Source organism: Hypanus sabinus, chromosome 17 (assembly GCF_030144855.1).
Source record: "Hypanus sabinus isolate sHypSab1 chromosome 17, sHypSab1.hap1, whole genome shotgun sequence".
In the NCBI taxonomy this organism is placed as follows: Eukaryota; Metazoa; Chordata; class Chondrichthyes; order Myliobatiformes; family Dasyatidae; genus Hypanus; species Hypanus sabinus.
Genome location: NC_082722.1, coordinates 3,989,151 through 4,013,336, shown reverse-complemented (window position 1 = coordinate 4,013,336; position 24,186 = coordinate 3,989,151). Strand labels below are relative to the sequence as shown.

The window sequence follows — 24,186 nt, the reverse complement described above, 5'->3', positions numbered from 1 at the left end:
GGGAAGCTGAAAAATCTGAAAGTAGGTAAATCACATAGACCAGGTGGACTATACCCCAGGGTTCTGAAAGAGGTAGCTGAATAGATTGTGGAGATATTAGAGGTGATCTTACAAGAACCACAAGATCTTAGAATGGTTCTGGAGCACTGGAAAATTTCAAATATCACTCCAGTCTTTAAGGGAAGTAATCTGGTGGTGACATTAAGACTTGTGCAAGCAGTTCTGATAGAATTCTTCAAGTATTCCATATTTAGACTGGTACAGCTGGGATTGCATGGCTACAGCCATGGATAAGACAGTAAGCAACATTGTTTTAAAACATTTAAAAGATCTATTGCTACTTAAAGTTGACGAATGTTGGGTGGCAGACTCTGGTTGCAAATGCAGTTCCCCTTTAGGACAGCAGAAGAGAGGATACTGCACTGGTTTAAAAGTTTGTCTAAGAAGAGGGGTTCTGACTTCTACTAGCGTCTATAATGCTAGCAAATGTACAAATTCAAGACCTTAGAGCAAGATTGCTGTACCAGAGGGACATCAGATCATGTTGTGATTTTTGTTTCATAGAATCTTGGTTATCACCCACCATTCCAGATGCAGTGATATAGCTTTCCCTCAGGATCAATAAAGTATGTCTGTCTGTCTGTCTGTCTGTCTTGCTGGCTGCCCAATTCACTGCCAAAATAGAACTGCTGCATCTTTCAAAAGGCAGATGAGGTGGAGTATGCTTTTTGATTAACATATTGTGGTGCACAAACATGGCAGTTCTGTCCCAGTCCTGCTCACTCGACCTGGAACATCTAGCGATCTAGTTCCGTCCATTTTATCTGTAGCGGAAGTTTTCAGCCATTATTTTGGCAGCGATGTTCAGTCTGTTTTGGGCAGGCGTGAAACAGCACACCCTGATGCCTTCCCCATCACTTAGATGGCTTTAAACCTGGCCAGCCTGAAAAAGTTCCTAAATAATTATCACCAACATATCGCTTGTGAAACCAGAGGAGCCAACACACCAGAGCACTGCAATACAACTAACAAGAGTGCTCACTGTGCCACCCCACGTTTACACTTCGGGAAGTCTGATCACCTGGCTGTACTTCTACTCACTGAGTATAGGCAGAGACTGAAGACCAAGCACCCGGAGAGAAGAACAGGAAGGTATGGACAAGGGAGGCTGAGGAGCACAAACAGGACTGTTTTGAGTCAGTGGACTGGACAATATTCAGGGTGTCATCTTCGAGTCTGAATAAATATGTCACAGTGTCACTGACTTCATTAAAATTTGTGTGGATGAGTATGTACCTTTGAGAACATACTGTATACATCTGAATTGAAACCCATGCCTGAACCAGGATATTTGGAGTCAGCTGAGGGCTAAACCTGTGGCACGACTACACAAGAAGGTCAGGCTATCCTTCCTTTGCAGCTGGATCCTCAACCTTGCTGATAATCAACACGGGTGCACCTCAAGGATGCGTGCTTAGCCCATGCTCTACGCTCTTGACTGTGTGGCTAGGCACAGCTCAAATGATATCTATAAATTTGCTGATGACAGAATTATTGTTGGCAGAATCTCAGCTGGTGATGAGTAGGTGTACAGGAGTGAGAAAGATCAGCTGGTAGAGTGGTGTTGCAGCAACAACCTTGCACTCAATGTCAGTAAGATTTGATTGTGGACTTCAGAAAGGGGAAGTCGAGGGAACACACACCAGTCCTCATCGAGGGATCATAGTGGAAAAGTTGAGCAATTTCAAGTTTCTGGGTGAGAAAATCTCTGAGGATCCATCCTGGGCCCATCAGTTACAAAAGAAACATGATTTCATTGGGAGCTTGAGGAGATTTGGGATGTCACCAAAGATACTTGTAAATTTCTGCAGAGAGTTTTCTAACTGGCTGCATTGCCATCTGGTATGGGGGTGTGGGTGGGGGAGTCGTTTTACAGGATTGAAATGTTCCATCATCAGTCAGCTCCATCATGGGCATCAGCCTCCCCAGCATCCAGGACATCTTCAAGGAGTGATGCCCCAACAAAGTGGCATCCATCATTAAGGACCCCTGCTCACTCAGGATGTGCCTTCTTCTCATTGCTACCAAAGGGGAGGAGGTACAGGAACCTGAAGGCACACACGCAATGATTCAGGAAGTTTCTTCTACTCTGCCATAAGATTTCTGAATGGACATTGAACTCATGGACACTACCTCACTACTCATTTTTCACTTTTTAGACTACTTAATTAATTATGTATTGCAACGTACTGTTGCCGTGTAACAAATTTCATGACACATGCTGGTGATATCAAACCTGATTCTGTTTCTGAAAAGAAGGGAGGGAGGCAAGAGAAAGGAAATTACAGGTCAGTTAGCTTGACTTCAGTTATCGTGAAGGTGTTGGAGTTCATTATTAAGGATGCGATTTCATTGTACTTCGAGGTGCATAATAAAATAGGCCAACGTCAGCATGGTTTCCTTAAGGGGGAATCTTGCCTGACTAATCTGGTGGAATTCTTTAAGGAAAGAACAGGCAGGATAGACAAAGGTGAGTCAATGGATGTCGTCCTCTTGAATTTTAAACAAAATAAGAGCCCACGGTATTACAGGAATTATACAAGCATGGAATATTGGCTGACTAGCAGGAGGCAGAGAGTGGGAATAAATGGGGCCTTTTCTGTTTGGCCGCCGGTGACTAGTGGTGTTCTGTACTGATAGGAGTTTCAACAGTTCCTTTTCATTTTATGCACCAATGATCTGGGTGACAGAATTGATGGCTTTGTGGCAGGTTCATAGACAACGTGACGATAGGTGGAGGGACAGGTAGAGATGAGGAAGACAGATTAGGAGAATGGGCAAAGAAGTGACAGATGGAACATACTGTTGGATCATGCACTTTGGTAGAAGGAACAAAGACATAGACCATTTTATAAACAGGGAGAAAATTCAGAAATTAGAGGAGCAAAGGGACTTGGGAGTTCTCATGCAGGATTCCCTAAAGGTTAATTTGCAGGTTGAGTCGTTGGTAAGGAAGGCAAATGCAATTTTAGCATTTATTTCGAGAGGATTGGAATATAAAAGCAAAGATGTAATGCTGAGGCTTTATGAGGCATTTGCCAGACTGCGTTGGACTTTTGTGGATAGATTTGGCCTCCTTATCTATGAAATGGGGGGTGGTGGGCTGGAGATTTGTCTATATCAAAGGAGGTGTAAGGTGTTATTTTCTCTACTAGCCTGCAGGTCACCCTTGAGCAAGGCGTAGCTCTTGCTTTTCCTCCTGATAAGGACTGCGTGAAGCCATGGGAGCAGCAGCTGGTGCACATCACAAGTCCTGGTTATGCGACCATTGACAATCTCGAAGAGTACTGATACAGTTGACATTTAGGGCCGAAACCCTTTGGCAGGACCAAAAAAATTGCTGAGGAGTAGATTTAGAATGGTGGGAGGAAGGGAGAGAGAAAAACAGGTGATTGGGAAAACCTGGAGGGGGAGGGATAAAGTAAAGAGCTGGGAAGTTGATAGGTGAAAGAGACAGAGGCGATATAAGAAAGAGAATCCGGGGAGGAGCACCAGAGGGAGGTGATGGGCAGGCAAGGAGATAAGATGAAAGAGGAAAAAGGGGATGGGGAATGGTGAAGGCAGGGGGTGGGGGGGGCATTATTGGAAGTTTGAGGAATTGATGTTCATGCCATCAGGCTACCCAAACGGAATATAAGATGTTATTCCTCCAACATCAGTGTGGCCTCATCACGACAGTTTAGGAGGCTGTGAATGGACACATCGAATGGGAAAAGGAAGTGGAATTAAAATGGGTTGCCACTGGGAGATCCTACATGTTCTGGTGGATAGAGCGTAGATGTTCAGCAAAGCAGTCTCTCAATCTACATCAGGGGGTCCCAATATGCAGGAGGCCATGCCAGGAGCACCAAACACAGTAAATAACCCCAACAGACTCACAGGTGAAGTGTCGCCTCACCTGGAAGGACTGTTTAGGACCCTGAATGGTAGTGAGGGAGTAGGTGTAGGGGCTGATGTGCCAGTTCAGTGGGGAGGGATGAATGGATGAGGGAGTCACGTAGGAAGCAGTCCCTGCAGAAAGCAAAAGTGTGGTGGGAAGTAGAGGTTGGGGGGGTTGAATGTGCTTGGTGTTAGGATCCCGTCGGAGATGACGGAAATTTCAGAGAATTACGTGCTGGACACGGAGGCCGGTGAGCTGGTAGGTTAACGTATTTGGAGTGGTTTTGTGGCTCTGGGCTGATACTCCCTGGAATTTAAAATGAACAGTGATCTCATTAAAACCTATTGAATGTTGAAAGGCCAAGATAGAGTGGATGTGGAAGGGGTGTTTCCTATAAGTGGGAGACCAGAGAACACAGCCTCAGAATAGAGAGACGTACCTTAAGAACAGACATGAGGAGGAAGTTCATTAGCCAGAGTTTGCTGATTCTGTGGAAGTTATTGCCGCAGACAGCTGCAGTGGCCAGTTAATCGATGTTTAAAGCAGTGTTTAATAGGTCCTTGATTAGTAAGAGCATCAATGTTATGAGAAGAAGGCAGTGCAATGGGGATGGAAGATAATAACTTAGCCATAATATAATGGCAGAACAGACTTGATGGGCTAAATGGCCTAAATATATTCCTGTCTTAGTGTTTTATGGTCTCAATAGAGGGATATAAAATTAGAAGAGGTTTGCATGAGGTAAATAGCATCTTTTTTTCCCATCCTAGAGGATATCAAAAACCAGAGGACATGGATTTAAGATTAAAAGAAGTTTTAAAGACTTTACATTTAGTGGCCTCTTTATTAGGTACATCTGTATACTGGTTCGTGAATGCAAATATCTAATCAACCAATCATGTTACAACAACTCAAGGCATGGGAGGAGGTTCAGTTGTCACAGACCAAGCATCAGAATGGGGAAGAAATGTGATCTAAGTGACTGACTTTGAGGAATGATTGTTGGACCCAGATGAAGTGGTTTGACTGTTGGTGCCAGGGACTTTCATGCACAACAGTCTCTAGCGTTAGCAGTGAATGGTGCGAAAAACAAAAAACACATCCAGCAAGCAGCAGTTCTGTGAGTGGAGATGAGAGAGGTCAGAAGAGCCTAGATCAGACTGACAGGAAGGCAACAGTAATTCAAATAACCATGCATGACAACAGAAGTGCATCTCTATACACATATGTCGAACCTTGATCTTGAAGTAGATTGGCCACAGCAACATATATAACCATATAACCATATAACAATCACAGCACGGAAACAGGCCATCTCGGCCCTCCTAGTCTGTGCTGAACTCTTAATCTCACCTAGTCCCACCTACCCGCACTCAGCCCATAACCCTCCACTCCTTTCCTGTCCATATACCTATCCAATTTTACCTTAAGTGACACAACTGAACTGGCCTCTACTACTTCTACAGGAAGCTCATTCCACACATAAGACCACAAACTCGCACTCAGTGGCCACTTTATCAATAACAAAGGTAACTCCTATCATCTCGGATCTCCCCCTCCCCCCCCCCACTTTCAAATCTCTTACTATCTCTTCTTTCAGTTAGTCCTGATGAAGGGTCTCGGCCCGAAACATTGACTGTACTTCTTACTATAGATGCTGCCTGGCCTGCTGCATTACACCAGCATTTTGTGTGTGTTGCTTGAATTTCCAGCATCTGCAGATTTCCTCATATATCACCACAGGGCTGTATTTATAAAAAGAAGGTATATTGACTACTACCTAAAATATAATATGTTTATACAAGAAAAAAAACACAAATCTTAACTGTAAGAAGCTGCAAGTAAGGGATTTAAATGCAAAAGAAAAAAAAAGGGAGGGATGCACCCTTAATCTAAACATTATGAAAATATTCAAGAAAAGGTCCCCACACCTTTTGGAACTTTATCTCTGAATTAAGAAGTGAATAATGAATCTTTTCAAGGTCTAAGCAGGACATAATATCTGTAAGCCATTGAGCATGGGTGGAAGGGGCAGCATTTCTCCACCTAAGAAGGACTGCATGTCTGGCCAAAAGAGAGGCGAAAGACAATGTACGGCACATAGTCAGAATTAAATACATGTCAACTTCTCCTGAAGTACCAAGAAGAGCAATCAGAGGGTTAGGTTCCAAATAGCAGTTAAAGTATATGAGATAAAGTTAAAAAAAACATCTCTCCAGAATTTTTCCAAGCTAGGACAAGCCCAACACATATGAATAAGAGAGGCCTCACCCCCTTTACATTTATCACAACAGGGGCTGATATCAGGAAAGAACCGCGACAATTTAGTTTTAGACATATGAGCCCTGTGTACCACCTTGAACTGTAAAAGGCAGTGGCGAACACATAGAGAAGTTGAATTAAAACTGACCTGAGAATTGAATCCCAAACCTCGTTGGACAAAGAAAAATTTAAATTATGCTGCCAGGCAGTTTTAATTTTGTTGTTTAACTTATCTCGAATAGTAGAAATTAAACCTTTACCCAATGGATTCATACGAAGAAACAAATCCACAACATTTTTAATGGGTACCTCAGGAAAGTTTGGTATTAAAAGGTTGATAAAATGTTTAATTTGGAGATATCTAAAGAAATGAGTGTTAAGTAGGCCAAACTTTACAGACAATTGTCAAAAGTTGCAAAGTGCTTATCTAGGACAAGATCTTCAAAACACCTAATGCCCTTTCTGTGCCAATCTAGAAATGTTAAATCCTGCATAGAAGGCTGAAAAAGATGATTATGTAGAATAGGACTAGAGAGAGAGAAACTGTGAAGCCCGTTATATTTTCTGAACTGAGCCCACATTCTCAGAGTGTGTCTGATAACCGGATTAACAATTGATTTCCGCAAATGGCAGGGAAGTGCGGAGCCAAGAAGCACGGAGATGGAGAGATCCTTATTAGAGTTCAACTCCACTGCCACCCACGTTGGGCGGTCAGACTGATTATAAAAGTAAGACCTTGTGGCGACCCATTTCCTGGCACATCCGAACCGGCTCACAATTAGCCAGCGTACCGGCTAAGGGAGATAGCCTACGGGGGTTTGCGAGCACAGAGCTTTGGAGCCTCTGCGCCACGGGGGGCAGGTTGAGGGAGGCTTAAAAGCAAGGCTGGGTTTTTCAAATAAAGTTTTTTCTTCGACTGCAGTTACCGACTCTGTGTCGTAATTTTAGCGCTGCATGTAGCACACTGCTACAATTGGTGACCCCGATGGTCCAAACGATTTTTGGACCAGAAATGACCGCCGCCACCTCTGTTCATGCGGTTTTGTTGAAACTGCTGGGTTTCTGGACACAGCGCCCGAACCTATGGTTCCAGCAAGCTGAAGCCCAATTCCACGTTCGGCAGATCACCTCAGAAGCCACCCGCTACTACTACGTGGTGAGCTCCCTTGACCAGGACACAGCGGCCCAGGTCGCGGAGTTCGTACAGTTGCACCCGGCAGATGGCAAGTACACGGAATTCAAAGCCCTGCTCCTCAGGACTTTAGGACTCTCACGGCGCGAGTGGGCTGCCCGTTTACTGCACCTGGATGGCTTGGGAGACAGATCTCCATCGGCTTTAATGAATGAGATGTTGTCTCTGGCCGACGGACACACACCCTGCCTCATGTTTGAGCAGGCATTCCTGGAGCAGCTGCCCGAGGACATACGCCTGCTGCTGTCCGACGCGGATTTCAGTGACCCCTGGAAGGTGGCAGCCCGGGCAGACTTGCTGTGGAATGCCAAAAAGGTGAGCGGGACGTCCATCGCACAGATCACCCAGCCACGCTCCCAGCAGCAAACCAGTCCAGGCCCGGCCGCAGAACCCGCCAACCCCAGGGGCAGGGGTGGGGGGCCCAACGAACACTGGTGCTTCTACCACCAGTGGTGGGGCGCAGAAGCCTGCCGTTGTCGCCCGCCCTGCAAGTTCCCGGGAAACGCCAGGGCCAGCCGCCGCTGATGGCTACAGTGGCTGGCCATCGGGATAGCCTCCTGTATGTGTGGGACAGAAGGTCGGGACGCCGGTTTTTGGTCGACACCGGTGCCGAGATCAGCGTTTTACCTCCGACGAGTTACGACATCCGCAGCAGGGCACCGGGTCCCCCCCGAGGGCCGTGAACGGCAGCACAGTAAGGACCTATGGCACCCGTCAGGTGCAGCTACAGTTCGGCTCCAGCCTGTTCACGTGGGACTTCACACTGGCCGCCGTAGCCCAACGGCTTCTGGGTGCGGATTTTTTGCAGGCTCACAGCCTACTGGTCGACCTGCCCAGGAAGAGACTGGTACATGCCGAGACCTTTCAGACATTCTTCCTGGGTGCAGCCCAGTTGCCAGCCCCTCACCTCGGCTCCATCACGCTGTCCGACAACAACTTCACCAGGGTCCTGGCAGATTTCCCATCGGTTCTGGCACCGCATTTCACAGCGGTCATGCCCTGACACGGCGAAAAGCACCACATCCCGACCCAGGGATCACCCCTCCATGCCCGCGCTCGGCGGCTTCCCCCGGACAAGCTCTGACTGGCGAAGGAGGAGTTCAAGAGGATGGAGGAATTGGGGATCATCCGGCGGTCCGACAGCCCATGGGGCTCCCCCCTGCACATGGTGCCCAAAGCGACAGGAGGCTGGAGACCGTGCGGCGACTACCGCAGGCTGAACGAGGCTACCACACCGGACCGCTACCCTGTGCCGCACATTCAGGACTTTGCAGCAAACCTGCACGGCGCACGGATCTTCTCCAAGGTAGACCTCGTCCGAGGGTACCATCAAATATCGATGCATCCTGACGACATCCCCAAAACGGCTCTCATCACCCCGTTTGGCCTTTTTGAGTTCCTCCGCATGCCGTTCGGCCTGAAGAATGCCGCACAGACATTCCAGCGGTTAATGGACGCGATGGGACGGGACCTGGACTTCGCGTTCATCTATTTGGACGACATCCTCATAGCCAGCAGCAGTCGTCAGGAGCATCTGTCTCATCTCCGTCAACTCTGCGCCCGACTGAGTGAGTACGGTCTAACAATCAACCCTGCCAAATGCCAGTTCGGACTCGATACCATTGACTTCCCGGGCCACAGGATTACTAAAGACGGGGCAAACCCTTTGCCCACTAAGGTAGATGCGGTCTGCCACTTCCCCCGACCCATCACGATCAAAGGCCTGCAGGAATTCGTAGGTATGGTCAATTTCTATCACCGTTTCCTCCCTTTAGCTGCCCGGATCATGTGCCCCCTGTTCGCCCTGCTGTCCGGTCCGGGCAAGGACATTACCTGGGACGAGGAGTCTGCCGCTGCTTTCGTTCAAACGAAGGAAGCTTTGGCGAACGCTGCGATGCTAGTACATCCCAGAATGGACGCCCCTACCGCCCTCACAGTGGACGCATCTAACACGGCAGTCGGTGGGGTACTGGAGCAAATCATCGCAGGTCGCTGGCAACCCCTGGCGTTTTTCAGCAAACACCTGCGGCCACCCGAGCTCAAGTACAGTGCTTTTGACCAGGAACTGTTGGCGCTCTACCTGGCAATCTGGTACTTCTTAGAAGGTAGGCCCTTCACGCGTTCACGGGCCACAAACCGCTTACCTTTGCGTTTACGAAAGCGTCCTACCCCTGGTCGTCCTACCAGCAACGCCACTTGTTCTACATCTCTGAATACATGACGGATGTCCGGCACATCTCGGGTAAGGACCATATTGTGGCGGATGCGCTCTCTCGCCCTACCGTTCATGCCCTTTCCCAAGGAGTAGACCTTGAGGCACTGGCAGAGGCACAGCAGGCAGATGAGGAGATTCCGAGTTACAGAACCGCAGTCTCCGGTTTGCAGCTCCAGGACCTCCCCATAGGCCCAGGTGAGAGGACCCTACTCTGTGACGTCACCACCGGCCAGCCCCGTCCTGTCGTCCCGGCAACTTGGTGGCGACACGTTTTCGACTCCATTCATAACTTGGCGCATCCCTCCATCCGGACAACTGTCCGGATGGTTTCCAGCAGGTTCGTTTGGCACGGACTCCGGAAGCAGGTCAGTGAATGGGCCAAAACGTGCATGGACTGCCAGACGGCCAAGGTGCAGCGGCACACCAAAGCCCCACCGCAGCAGTTCCACCCTGCCCACCGGCGTTTCGACCACATTCATGTGGATATCGTGGGCCCCTTGCCAGTGTCGTGAGGAGCGCAGCACCTCCTGACTATCGTGGACTGGTTCACAAGATGGCCGGAGGCGATCCCGCTCACCGACACCACCTCCGAATCTTGCGCCCGGGCACTGATCGCCACCTGGATATCTCACTTTGGTGTGCCGGCCCACATTACCTCCAACAGAGGTGCCCAGTTCACCTCCAGCCTGTGGTCAGCTATGGCCAGGCTTTTGGGGACTCAGCTGCACCACACCACTGCCTACCACCCACAGTCGAACGGACTAGTGGAGCGTTTCCACTGTCACCTGAAGTCGGCCCTCATGGCCCGCCTGCGAGGAGCTAACTGGGTGGATGAGCTTCCCTGGGTCCTACGCACGGCGCCCAAAGATGATCTGCACGCCTCGTCGGCCAAGTTGGTGTACGGCGCGCCCCTGGTCGTCCCTGGGGAGTTCATACCAGCCCCAAGGGGGCAAGAGGAAGAACCCGCAGCAGTCCTGGGCAGACTACATGAGAAGCTCGGTAACCTGGCCCCCATACCCACTTAGCAGCATGGGCAGAACCCCACCTGCGTACCCAAAGACCTGCAGCACTGTAAGTTTGTGTTTGTACGAAGGGGCAGGCATCAGCCACCGCTACAGCGGCCCTATGAGTGGCCGTTTACGGTGCTCCGGAACAACGGGTCCACGTTCGTGCTGGACGTTGGGGGGAGAGAGGAGGTTTTCACAGTGGGCCGACTCAAACCGGCCCATGTGGACCTGGCGCAACCGGTCGAGTTTCCGGCACCGCGGCACAGAGGCCGACCTCCCAAGCAGGTTCCGGCCCAGACACTGGACATTGGGGGGGTGTATCGCCGGTTCTGGGGGGGGGGGGTATTTGGCAACCCATTTCCTGGCACATCCGAACCGGCTCACAATTAGCCAGCGTTCCGGCTAAGGGAGATAGCCTACGGGGGTTTGCGAGCACAGAGCTTTGGAGCCTCTGCGCCACGGGGTGCAAGTTGAGGGAGGCTTAAAAGCAAGGCTGGGTTTTTCGAATAAAGTTTTTTCTTCGACTGCAGTTACCGACTCTGTGTCGTAATTTTAGCGCTGCATGTAGCACACCGCTACAACCTAAAGATAAGACAACGTATGCCCAGAAATATAAACGAAAATTAGGCAAGGCTATACCACCTACCCTTTTAGGTTTTTGAAGATGAGCTTTATTTAGTCTGGGACATTTGCCCTTCCATAGATAGCACAAAGTAGTAGAATGTAATGAATCAAAAAACTTTAGAAATAAAAATTGGTAAAGATTGAAATAAATATAAAAATTTAGGAAGAATAAATATTTTAACAACATTAATTCAACCTATGAAAGACATGGACAATGGACACTGTGCTAAGCTCTGTTTTGTATGATTTAAAAGATTAGTAAAATTTTCTCCAAAAAGACGCTTATAATTTCTTGTTACTGTAATGCCAAGGTAAATAAATTGATTATTTACTACACCCTATCCTTATTATATGTGGGGGATACGTTCCTCGCAGTCGATGCATAATGTGAATAATTATTTAAATGGAGAAAATAGGGATGCGTTCCAGAGGGCTTCTTAAATATGTTTTATCTGTAATTTATTAATGTTTTCATACCAATACAACACAAAACCAGTACCACAAGGCAACATTAGTATTATATTTCATCAATTTAAGGTAATATTCAATGTAATAAATCATAGAAAGTTAACATACTAGGGTGTACAGTACTCACCAACAGTGGCAGGTGTATTCGCTCTGGGAGATGAGTGGTTGTTGTGGTGTCGGGCAGCTTTACATGGAGAAGGTGGACATCGAGCACAGCAAGGGATGAAGGAAGACTCACAGAACGGCAGCAGGAGATGACACCGGTTTGAAGAAAGTTGTGAGGGTTGTTTGCTTGGCAGCATTTTGTTTTTCAGCATAGATTGCTTGTAGGGAAGAAGGGTTGACGGCAGGGATCGATGGAAATTCTGACTCCGTTCTACACTTGGGTCCATGTCCATTGCCATTTGTGCCAAGTGTTCCGACTTCCTCCATTCCCTCACCGTTGGTAAACTCCCGGGATTTTCAAAATCGTCTGTTGCTTGCAGCATCTGAGAGATAGCTTGCCGTAAAAATAAATGCCTTGAATGTGGATCACACCTTGGTCGAGCGGCTGAATCAGCGATGTTGTGTTTGGCGGCAGGAAACGCACTGCTATATTACGATGAATGCTGCCAAATGCTGGCGCATCGTCAAGCAACAAAAGAACTTTAAAGGCAAGATTCTGTTCCCGGCAGTAGCATCCCAGAGCTGTGTTACCTTCAGCTGATGCTGCGCTGTTTATAATTTCCAACTTTTTTCAAGTTTTAAAGGGGTTCTTTGCCAGTCGGCTGATGGCCCAGGACATGACCTCGGACACTTACAAGACACAGTTAAGTATTTCAAGCACAAAATCACTGTACCATAGGTAAAACCAACAAAAGTTTAAGAGTGCAAGATCACACATCCACACCTTTCCAAAACCAATGTGGGACTGGCGGGAGTGAGACTGTGTGGCTTGCACATGTGATTTGTATAACTGTGAGTTTTGGATGCATCTAAAGAGACGTTGGTAGAGATATGTTCCTCACGTAACTGTGAATTTGCATTGTATGAAGACTCATATAATGAGAATAGGGTGTACTTTAAAGGGGAGGTTATGAAATTTTAGTGCTTGTGCTTCTCTATTTATCGGGAAAAGTTTGTTCTTAAATTGTATCTGGAAAGCTGACAATTTATTAAGGAGTGAAAACATTGGGGAAAAGGAGATAGTTGTGTTTGATATAAAAAGTAAAAGATCATCAGCATAAAGAGAGACTTGGTGCTCAACACCCCCCCCCACCCCCAATCCCCATCAATTCAGCACAACTTTGAAATGCAATCACCAATGGCTTTATAGCCAAATCAAAAAGTAAGGGACTTAAGGGACACCCTTGCCGGGTGCCACGTTTAAGACTAAAAGGTTGGGATTGCTGAGAATTAGTCAAGACAGAAGCAGTGGCATGTGAATATAACAATTTAATCCACATAATAAAACTTTGTCCAAAATCAAATTTTCCTAAAACTGCAAAAAGCTAATTCCACTCCACACGATCAAATGCTTTCTCCGCATCTAGAGAAATGACACATTCAGGAATCCCAGCTGAAGATGAGTATAAGATATTAAATAGATGTTGTATATTAAAAAAAGGGAGGTGATTTTTAATAAAAACCAGTTTGGTCTTCAGAAATAATTAAAAGTAGAATGTTCTCCAATCTAAGGGCCAAAACTTTAGCCAAAGTTTTAACATCAACATTTAGCAATGAAATTGGCCTGTATGAGGTCAAAACATGGTAAATTGCTAGCATCATTTAATGAGGCCCGTATTATTCTTTTTCCGCTAAAAGAATAATACATACCTCATTAAATGATGCTGGCAATTTACCATGTTTTGATGAGTCAGTTAAAACGAACATTAGTTGAGGCAAAAGCAGTGAGGAAAATGATTTATAGAATTCTGCAGAGAACCCATCAGGTCCAGGAGATTTCCCAGACTGCAGTATAGATATAGCTGGTGATATTTCCTCTAGTGGTAATGGTGCATACAATATAGCTCTAAAATCGGGAGAAAGCGTAGAGATGTTTGAACTATTTTAAATGCTCAACAGAAGTATTATCATCTGGGGATTCAGAAGTATTGAGTTGAGAATAGTAGTTCTGGAATTTATCATTAATTTCAGAATGATCCAAGGTAATATTCCCATTGTCCATTTGAATTTTTGTAAGAAATTGTTTAACTTTGGAACGTCTTAGCTGGTCGACTAAAACTTTATCGGATTTATCACCATGGATATAAAATAAGCTTTTACTTTCCAAAAGTTGGCGGTCAATTGGGTGAGTGGAAATTAGGTCAAACATAGTTAGAAGTTCCACTCGTTTCTTATACAGCTCCGGATTTTTAGTCTGGGCATATAGTTGGTCTATTGCTTTAATTTGATTAACCAGATTTAATCGCTCTTTATGGGTCTTTCTATTTAAAATCACAGTATATGAAATTATTTGACCCCTTAGAAACAATCAAGAAACTCCACATCATCCGAATTGGGGGCATATAAATTGGCCAAGACTACCAATGTTTATATAATTTCCTCGAGTCAATAATAAAATGACCATTTGTATCAGATACCTTATTATGAAGCTCACAGGGAACGTTTTGATTTATAAGAATTGAAACACCCCTGGCTTTAGCCTGAAAAGTTGAATGGAAGTGCTGCCTCACCCATCCAGACATAAGATGAGAGTTATCAGAACTATGGATGTGTGTTTCTTGCAAAAAAGCAATTGCTGCATTAAGCTGTTAAAGACGTGAAAACACCTTCCTTCTTTTAACAGGATGGTTCAATCCTTTAACATTGCATTTTACAAAATTCAACAGACTAACCGTTGTCCTTTAGAAAAAGACAGAGAATAGTAGACATAAGCATTGTCTGAAATTCAAGTAACAGCTCTGCGGCAAAAGTGAAAAACAATAAAAACAGGACAGAAAAACGCCCTGAATAATACAAATATCTAAAGGTTCTATGAATAATGTTGGCATTAGAGTTCCCTCTCTCCCGATCCCAAAACAAGAAAGCTACCAAATAACAGCAGCAAGCTCTTCAAAAAAAAAATCACCCCATAATCCCACTTCCTGTTTCCTACATCATCATCATCTCCATTTTGTATCGGTTACAAAGAAGAAAACTTTTAGCACTGCAAACTAAAGGTTTTTTTACTGTTCTTTTGACGTCTGCTCTGACTTTCCAAATCAGTAATTTTGGATAATAACTTATTGTTATGATCTCTTAAATTGGAACAAACGCTTCCCAGCTCTTTGAAACGGAGGTCTGGCATATCCATAGTAGACTTGAGATGTGGTACGCGTCAGGCATGATCCTCCACCATGGACGTAATGTAATCCAATTTTGAATTCACTGAACTAATAGAAGACTTAATTTCAGCTATTATCTCCTGTCTGTGTTGCAGAAAAATCAAGGTAATCTCGCCTGAGGGGCAGCGGCAGGAGCTTCTTTCTTCCCAGATTTGGTGGTCTTTGAAGCCATCGCAAAACAGGTGTATTCGCAGGCAGATAGGAAAATAAAAAGTTTAACAGTTTGGAGTTAAAAAGGAGAGAAGGAGCACAGAGATAAGGAATAAAACAAAGCGATAGTTTTTAACCATCGCCGTCTTAACCGGAAGTCCGAGTGATAAAGTTGAATTCAATGGATGTGGACATCTGAAATAGGATATCATGGAACACCACAGTAAATCCCAACAACTACCTAAAAAGAACTCAGTAAATGCATTACCATTCTACTAAATCCCCATTTTGTTAATTGTTGCTATTTGTTATGGCATGCACTTGAACATGTTAACAGATTTAAAAATGTGGTGCATCTTAGTGCTTGTCTAAGTGCTCCTTTACAGTGCTTCCCCAGCTGGTACCTTAGCTGGTTGAAAGCTTAATAGTTTGCTGTGGAGGAAGATAAAGATGGCATTGGAGGATAGCTGTGGACTCAGGAGACCTGGCTTTTTATTGCATTGGCTTGCCATGATTTGCAGTGGTTTAGACTGGTTGATTGATTAGCAACACCAAGGGCATTAGCAGAGAGGCAGTGATAGAATCACAAATACTGCCTTGCTGACAGAGCTACTGTAATAACAAAGAGAAATATTCCATATCCTGCCTCAATCACCATATCTACTTGCTCTGCTACTTACAAGGATTGAAGGACATGAATTCCAAGGTCCTTTTGATTCAATCTTCTAGTTTACTTTGATTACTTTCCCAAATGCATTACTTCACCCTTATCTCGATTGACTTCCTTTTGCTAAATTGTTGTCCTTGTTACTGAAGTCTGTAGCTTTTTGCCTCATACTCAACCTTACAACTAATTTCTGTGTCACCCCAATTCTTGCTGTCTATATTAACATCATCAATATGAACTGTTACAGTCTATGGAGCCAACATTTACCCCTCTGAAACCCACTGCATACAGTTCCAGTCATTAAAAAGATAAGTCAACTTTTAGCCTTTGCATCCTGCCTCTGAGCTATGTTGTAACTAAGTCTCTAGTTTTCCTTTGCAGGCTTTCATTTGTTATGTGTCACATCTCTGACGATGGTGATAGTGGTCATTTCATGATGATGATTATTCTTGGCATATTTTCCTGTAGAAGTGGTTTGCCATTGCTTTCTTCTGGGCTGTGTGTTTACAAGACAAGTGACCCCAGTCATTATCAATACTCTTCAGAGATTGTCTGCCACGTGGCAATGGTCACATAACCAGGACTTGTGATGTGCACTAGTTACTCCTCTGACTATCCACCACTTGCTCCCATGGCTCCATGTGACCCTGATGGGGTCTTGGTGAGCTAAGCAGGTGCCGAGGTGCCGAGGTGACCTGCAGCCTAGCGGGCAGAAGGAGCACCTTACACCTCCTTTTGTAGAGACGTATCTCCACCCCACCAACCAAACTTTGGAGGCTAATGGTTTTAATCAACCATGTGGAATTCTTCTAAAATCCATAAGACCACAAGATATAGGAGTAGAATTAGGCCATTTGGCCCATCAAATCTCTATCCCTTCATGTGTTGACCAATCAAGAATCTATCAACATCTGGACTCCATCAAATGCCCTATCTTAAACAAGAGAAAATTGGCTGATGCTGGAAATCAGAGCAACATATGCAAAATGTTGGAGGAACTCAGCAGGCCAGGCAGTATCTAAGAAAAGAGTATAGTCAGTGTTTTGAGCTGAAGTGTCAACTGTGTTTTTTTTCCATAGATACTGCCTAGCCTGCTGAGTTCCTCCAGCATTTTGTGTGGTGCTCAAATGCCCTATCTTTACTGGCACTTATCTTTCCCAAATGTATTCTAGCTATCCTTGACTAACCTGCCTGTCTAAAAGATGAATTCCAATACTCCTCAAATGCTCACCAGAGTTAGTTTGATTTACCTTGTCGGTACCTGTAAGCCATCTTCCAGTCCTGTGGTAACCTACTCAGAGTTCTATATTTGCTCCGTGCCAGTTATTTCATACTCTTATTCTCTGAGAGAAAACCACGTCTTCTCTCACCATCTGTTGTTTGTATTTTTAGTCCTTAATAATCCTTACCTTTCCACTGTTAATCATCTTCCTTTTATAAAACACCAGCATTTATAAATCCTTTAACTTTATCTGCAAATATTTTCTAATGCACTCTTTGCCTATTTGATTTTGTTTCTTATTTCACCACAGTTTTCCGAAGCATCGGCCTCTCAGTGTGGAGTTCCCCTCACTTGATATTTCCATAATGTCCCTTTGTCATCACAGAATTAATTCTTTGCTGCCCCTTTGCTGTCTCTGACTCATTTATGTTGTCCTTGTGAAGTTGCCATGCTCTCTATGACGCCAAAAACATTCTGGACATTGTAAGACACTAGTCAGACTGCACTTGGAGTATTGAATGCAGTTTGGGGCCCCATATCTAAGAAAGCATATGCTGGCATTGGAAAGGGTCCAGACAGGGTTTACGAAAAAGATCCTGGGAATGAAAGGGTTAACTTAATGACTCTGCACCTGTACTCACTGGAGTTCAGAAGAATGAGGATGGATCTCATTATATCCAACCGAACATTGTAAAGCCTAGATAGACTGAACTTAGAGAGGATGTTTCCAATAGTGGGAGAGTCTAAGGCCAGAGGGTGCAATCTCAGAACAGAAGGATGTCACTTTACTCACTGGTTGGTAGATCTGTGGAATTCATTGCCATGGATGCCTATGGGGGCCAAGTCATTGGGTATATTTAAAGTGGAGGTTAATAGTTTCTTGGTTAATAAGGGTGTCAAAGGCTATGTGGAGAAAGCAGGAAAATATGGTTGAGAAGGATAATAAATCAGCCATGGAATGGTAGAGCAGACTTGATGGACCAAGTGGCCTAATTCTGCTCCTATGTCCTGTGGTCTTACCTGCAATCTTTCTTGTGAATTTAGGGTTGTACAGGTATCCTTTTGATTGCCTTTATAAATTTGCTTATGTTAATTCCATGCAAAATTGTAGCTTGTGGCTGAAAATGTAGAAAATTGATATGTAGGTGGACACTGCTTCACTTTGATGCATCACTTAGAAGCATCGTTGGAGATTTATAGTGAAGTTCATAAAGTATTTACCATGTTTTAAGTCTGTATATCTTGGCAATCTGTATGACCTGCAGATTTGTTTTACCAAAGAATTTATGTTGTTGATTTATGGATAACATAATTTATGTTAAATGTGCTGTTTCAGTATTGATTGGAACTTCCAAATTGGAAAGGTTGATTGATTAAAGATGAATTATTGTGATGCGTCAGCAGTACTTTCACCAGCATCACTGTTGATAAATTGTTTGGATCAATGGGGACATGTCTGTGAAAGCCAACTTGCAATTATAAAGGTAGCGTCATTTTATAGTTAACTTAAAATTCTAATGTGTCTTGGTTTAGCTTCAACCCTCGGCCTTTATTTGCAATTGCCTCTGCAGAGTATGACACCATTCTGGCAAGTATCAACAACACAAACACAAAATTCTAGAGGAATTCAGCAAGTCAGGCAGCATCAATGGAAGGGAATAAATTTTTGACGTTTTGGGCTGAACCCTTCATTAGGACTGGAAGGGAAGGAGCAGAAGGTAGAATAACAAAGTAGGGGAGGGGAGGTGTATAGCCTGGTTTCTGCTGCTTTCCTTTCCAGTGATGAAGGGCCCTGATGACTGGTTAAAGTTTGAAGTTCAAGTTGTCATTGTCATTCAACCATGAGTAAGGATACACCTAAATGAAACAGCATTTCTCTGAGGCCAAGGTGCAAAACATAGAACCAGCAATCACACAGAGACCACAGCACATAAAGCACATATAATTAATGGTAGGTATCTTTAAAAAAGTAAAAATAACGAGAGCTTTAGCAAGAAAATTTGTGAGTTTAGAGCCTTGGCAGTAGGGCCTGTTAATTGATATATACAGTAAGCAGTATTTTTTGGATAGAATCAAGAAGCCATATTTGGAGGAGCTCAGATACTTTGGCAGATTGTAAATTTTGGAGAAGATTGTAGACACAGGGATCATGAGACCTGTGGTGGATTTAAAAAATGTGTGAAAAATTTCAAAGCTGTGTTGCTGTTTAAATGAAAGCAATTGTGATTGAGAATAAACTGTTTAGCTGTAGCAAAGACATGAATGGCAGCAGATAATTCAGCTGCAATTAACAAGCCTTCAGCAACACTCTCAATTGGCACTGCCACCATTTATGCCATTTAATCTCTGCTCATCATCCCATCACAGCCATTTCCCTTGTTCATTCCACTCCTTCTTCTTTTCTGCAACTTCAAACAAGTTTGATTTCTAACTTCTTTGATGGAAGGTCACTGACCAGAATTATTAACTCTTGTTCCTCTCAGTAAACCTACCTTTTCAGTACTTCTAGCATTGTTATAGATTCGTACAGCATGGAAATCGGTTCTCAGATCTATGATGTTCATGCAGACTTCTTTACCGATCTACTCTCTTCCCACTTTAGGACCATATCCTTTTATACCTTGCTTAGTTAAGTGTCTACATGCTTCTTAAAGATAATTATTCTATCTGATTCCATCACCTTCATTGGCATCACATCTCAGATATCCCAAGCACAAGAAAATTTGCAGATGCTAGAAATCCAAAGCAACACACACAAAATGCAGGAGGAACTCAGCAAGCCAGGCAGCATCTATGGGAAAGAGTAAACAGTCGACATTTTGGGCCAAGATCCTTCATCAGGACATTACAGATATCAGCCACTCTCATGTAATTTCTAATTTATATTATTCATTATCAGCCATATGCTTCATAGTCTCTGCTGGTCTTACAACCTCTTTTGATCTGTAGGTACTTCTGGCTGGCCTAATAAATCTATCGTTTTTCCATCAGTTATAGACAGCAATTCCTTCACTGGCCTAACCATGGACTGCAGCTCTGGTTCTAAATCTTGTAATTACTCCAATGTGCTATGTTCATTTAATTATCCTTGGATACCCATTACACGTGACTGCTTAATTAAAGAACAGTTTATACAGAGCACTGGAACTGGTGAGGGATTAATTTCATACTAAAATTAATTTTAGTTTTGCATTTAAAATTCACCTTGAGAGTGTTAATCAAGAGTAAACAATAGTCTGCTTGTTGCAGTAAATGGCTAAGTAAGTTTCAATTTCAACAGATCAACAGCAGAAGCCATTTTGTTGACTCTTCACTCAGCTCTGCAACACCTGGACAATGAAATTCCATTTCTAATTGACTACTGCTCTGCATACAATACTACCATCAACTTGAAGCATGTTACTAAACTCCAAAACGTGGGCCTCCATACCATCCTGTGCAACTGGATCCTTGATTTCCTCACTTGCAGACCCCAGTCAGTTTGGATTGGCAACGCCTTTACGATCACTGTCCGCACAGGTGCCACACAAGGCTGAGTGCTTAGCTCCCTGTTTTACTCACTTTATTCCTATGATTGTGTAACTAAGTAATTGGCAAATAAGAGGGAGATTAAAAATCTAGTTGAAAAGGTGCCACAACTACAACCTTCCACTCAAAACCGAAGAGCTAGCTATTGACTGCAGGAGGAAGAAGACGGAGGTCCATGAGCAAGTCCTCATCATCGGATTGGAAGTAACTTCAAATTCCTTGACATGATCATATGCAAGGATCTGTCCTGGAACTGTCACGTAACTACAATCCACAAAGAAGACACAATGGTGCCTCTACTTTTTTAGAGGAATGTGTAGATTTAGTATGTCACCAAAATCTTTGACAAACTTCTATAGATGTATGGTGGTGAGTACCTTGAATGGTTGCATCATGGTCTTGTTTGGAAATACCAATGTCCAGGATTGGAAATGTCTACAAAGAGTAGTAGATATAGCTTAGACCATCCCAGTCAAAGCCCTGTCCACCACTTACATGGAGCACTGGCGCAAGAAAACAGTATCCATTGTTAGGGACTCTCACCATCCTGGACATGCTCTCTTCTTGCTACTACCATTGGGCAGGAGGTCCCACAGAACCAGGTTCAGTTATTACACTATAACCACCGGGCTGACAGCAGTGTGAATAACTTCACTCAGCTCAATTCTGAATTGATTCTGCAAACTGCAAGCTCACTTTTAAGGATTCTATAGCTCATGTTCTCAGTATTACTTTATTATTACGTTTTATTTGCACAATTTGTCTTCATTTGCTTATCGGTTGTTTGTCAGTCTTTAGTTATTATAGTTTTTCATAAATTTTATTGTTCCTGTAAATGCTTGCAAGAAAATGAATCTCAAGTTAGTATGAAGTAACAAATACAAACCTTGATAGTAAAATTTACTTTGACTTCACCTCGGCTTTGAGGTCATCATAGTGATTTCTTGAAAAGGTAACGATTGCATTTAGTAGAGCCTGTGTCTGCACTTGAGGAACTTGCATGTGGTCTAGAAGAGCATGAGGAAAGATTTTGCATAAAAGTGGAGAGCAAAATGAGCAGGTGCAAAGGTCAACAATTTTATCCAGTATAAAGGACAGGTTAAGGTTAAAAGCTAAGTCATATGGCTAAACTGAAAAGACAATTATAACTAATTAAATAAACCAATAAAGCAACCGGGTGTTAGGAATTAATCTGATAGATTAGTTTTATGTTCAGTACTTTAGTAATTCCAATTATTACTCGTATTTTTAGTTTTACATAGGTAGGAAAAGGGTAGAGGAACTGAGGAAGGAATATTGGGAGCTGAAAAGCAGGACCTCGAGGGTAGTACTCTTTGGATAGCTGCCTGTGCTTCATACCAGCGAGGTTATGAGTGGGATGATTTTGCAGTTAAATGTGTGGCTGTGGAATTGGTGCAGGGGCATGGTTTCAGATTTTAGATTATTGGGGAAGGTATGACCTGTGTAAAAAGGAAGGGTGACATCTAAATCTGAAGGTGACCAACATCCTTGCTGGCTGGTTTCCTCGAGCTGTTTGGGGGGGGGGGGGGTTAAACTAATTTGGTAGGGAGATGGGAACCAGAGTGATAGGTCAGAGGACATAGCAGTTAGTGTAAAGGTAGATGCAGCAAGTAGAAGAAGGAGGAAGAAGAAAGGTCTGGGCAGTCATGCCTACACAATATGTAGAAAGGCTTACTAGAGGAGTTGCCATACTGGATTTGGTACTAGGCAATGAACCTAGTCAGGCGACAGATATCTTAGTGGGTGAGCATTTCAGAGTGAGCACAACTCTGAGTCTTTTTCTCTAACCTTGGACAAGGATAGGAGCAGATGGTGTGGTAGAAAGGTGGTGCGGAATTTTGCAGATGAGATGAAGGTTGGTGGTATTGTGGGTAGCGTAGAAGGTTGCAAAGGATGCATTGCTGGGATGAGTAGTGGTAGATGGCGTTTAATTTGGAAAAGTATGAAGTGATACCCTTTGGAAAATATAACGTTAATAGTGGTATTCTTAGCAGTTTGTAGGAACCAAGGGATCTTGTGGTCCAATTTCATAGATCCCCCAAAACTACCTCACAAGTTGATAGGGTGATAAAAGGTGTGTGAAGTGTTGGTCTTCATCTGTTGAGGGATTGAGTTCAAGAGGCATGAGGTAATGTTGTAGCTGTATAAAACCTTGGAGTATTGTGTTACGTTCTGGTCATCATATTATAGAAAGCATGTCGAAGTTTTGGAGAGGGTGCAGAGGAGATTTAGTAAGAAACTGCTTGGATTAGAGAGCATATTTTACGAGGAAAGGCTATGAAAGAAAGCTAGGGCTTTTCTTTTTGGAGGGAAGGACGATGAGAGATGCCTTGATAGAGGTGTACAAGATGACTAGAGTTATAGATAGAGTGGAAAGCCAACACCCTTTTCCCAGGATGGCAGTGGCTAGTACAACAGGAAATACTTTTAAGATGATTGGTGAAAAGTGTAGGGAAGAAGTTAGTTTTTTATACATTGTTGTAAATACATGGAACATGCTGTCAGGGGTGGTGGTAGAAGCAGATGAAAAGGTCTACATAGAGGAGGTGGAAGAGCTCAAGACCTGATATTAGACAAACAACCTCTTCCAACAAGACAAAGAAGGTAGTTATTTTCTTGAGGGGAACTCGTCCCACTTACGCCCCTCTTTACATCAGCAGCACAGCAGTGGAAACTGAACAGGTTCAAACTCTTGGGTGCCATCTTGCACAACTTCTCATGGTCCCAGGACACATCCTACACAATCAGCAAAGCTCAACAATGCCTTTACTTTCTGAGGAGGCTGAAGAGAGCTGGACTATGCACATCTGTACTCACGTTGTTCCACAGATGCGCAGTGGAGAGCATCCTAACATGCTGCATCACTGCACGGTGCAGAAACTACACTGCAGCAGACAGGAAGGTTCAACACCAGGTAATCGAAACTGCCAACTGCATCAGCAGCACTAGCCTACATGCTGATGATACAGAAAGATGCAGGAAAAGGACCAACAATATCATGAAGGATCCCACCCACCCTGCTCATAGATTGTTTGTTTCATTCCTGTCAGGGAGGAGGCTATGTAGCATCCATACCAAGACCATTAGACTCAAAAACAGTTACTTCCCCAAGCAGTAAGGCTAATCAATAATTACCTCCACACCCCCAGCACCACAACGTTAGCATTTCCTGTCAGAATCACTTTATATGCAGACACTCCTGTGCCTAGCATCTCTTTATGGACATACAATCAGTCTATGTATATAAGCTGTCTTAAGTTATTTATATTTATTGTGCTTTTTTACTATTATGTTCTTTATCATATTGTTTTTTTTTGTGCTGCATTGGATCCAGAGGAACAATTATTTTATTCTGCTTTACACTTATATTCTAGAAATGATATTAAACAATCTTCAATCTTGAATCTTGGCTCCGTAACTCCAGGAGCTACCTAACCAATGAACTGTAAAGTGCAATATTTTTTTGCTTTATTGCAGAGTTAAAAATTGCAGAATTATTTTGTGCTTTGTATATGCAGTTCTGACTATTAGTTGAAAATTATATGTGTAATAGTAGATGTTTAG

General features: G+C 43.9%; 1 protein-coding gene across 4 annotated transcripts in view; it reads left to right on the top strand.

Moving 5' to 3' along the window:
- hydin (HYDIN axonemal central pair apparatus protein) overlaps window positions 1–24,186 on the top strand; it is a 1,146,554-nt gene that overhangs the window by 482,088 nt on the left and 640,280 nt on the right. The gene's annotated exons all lie outside the window — the stretch shown is intronic.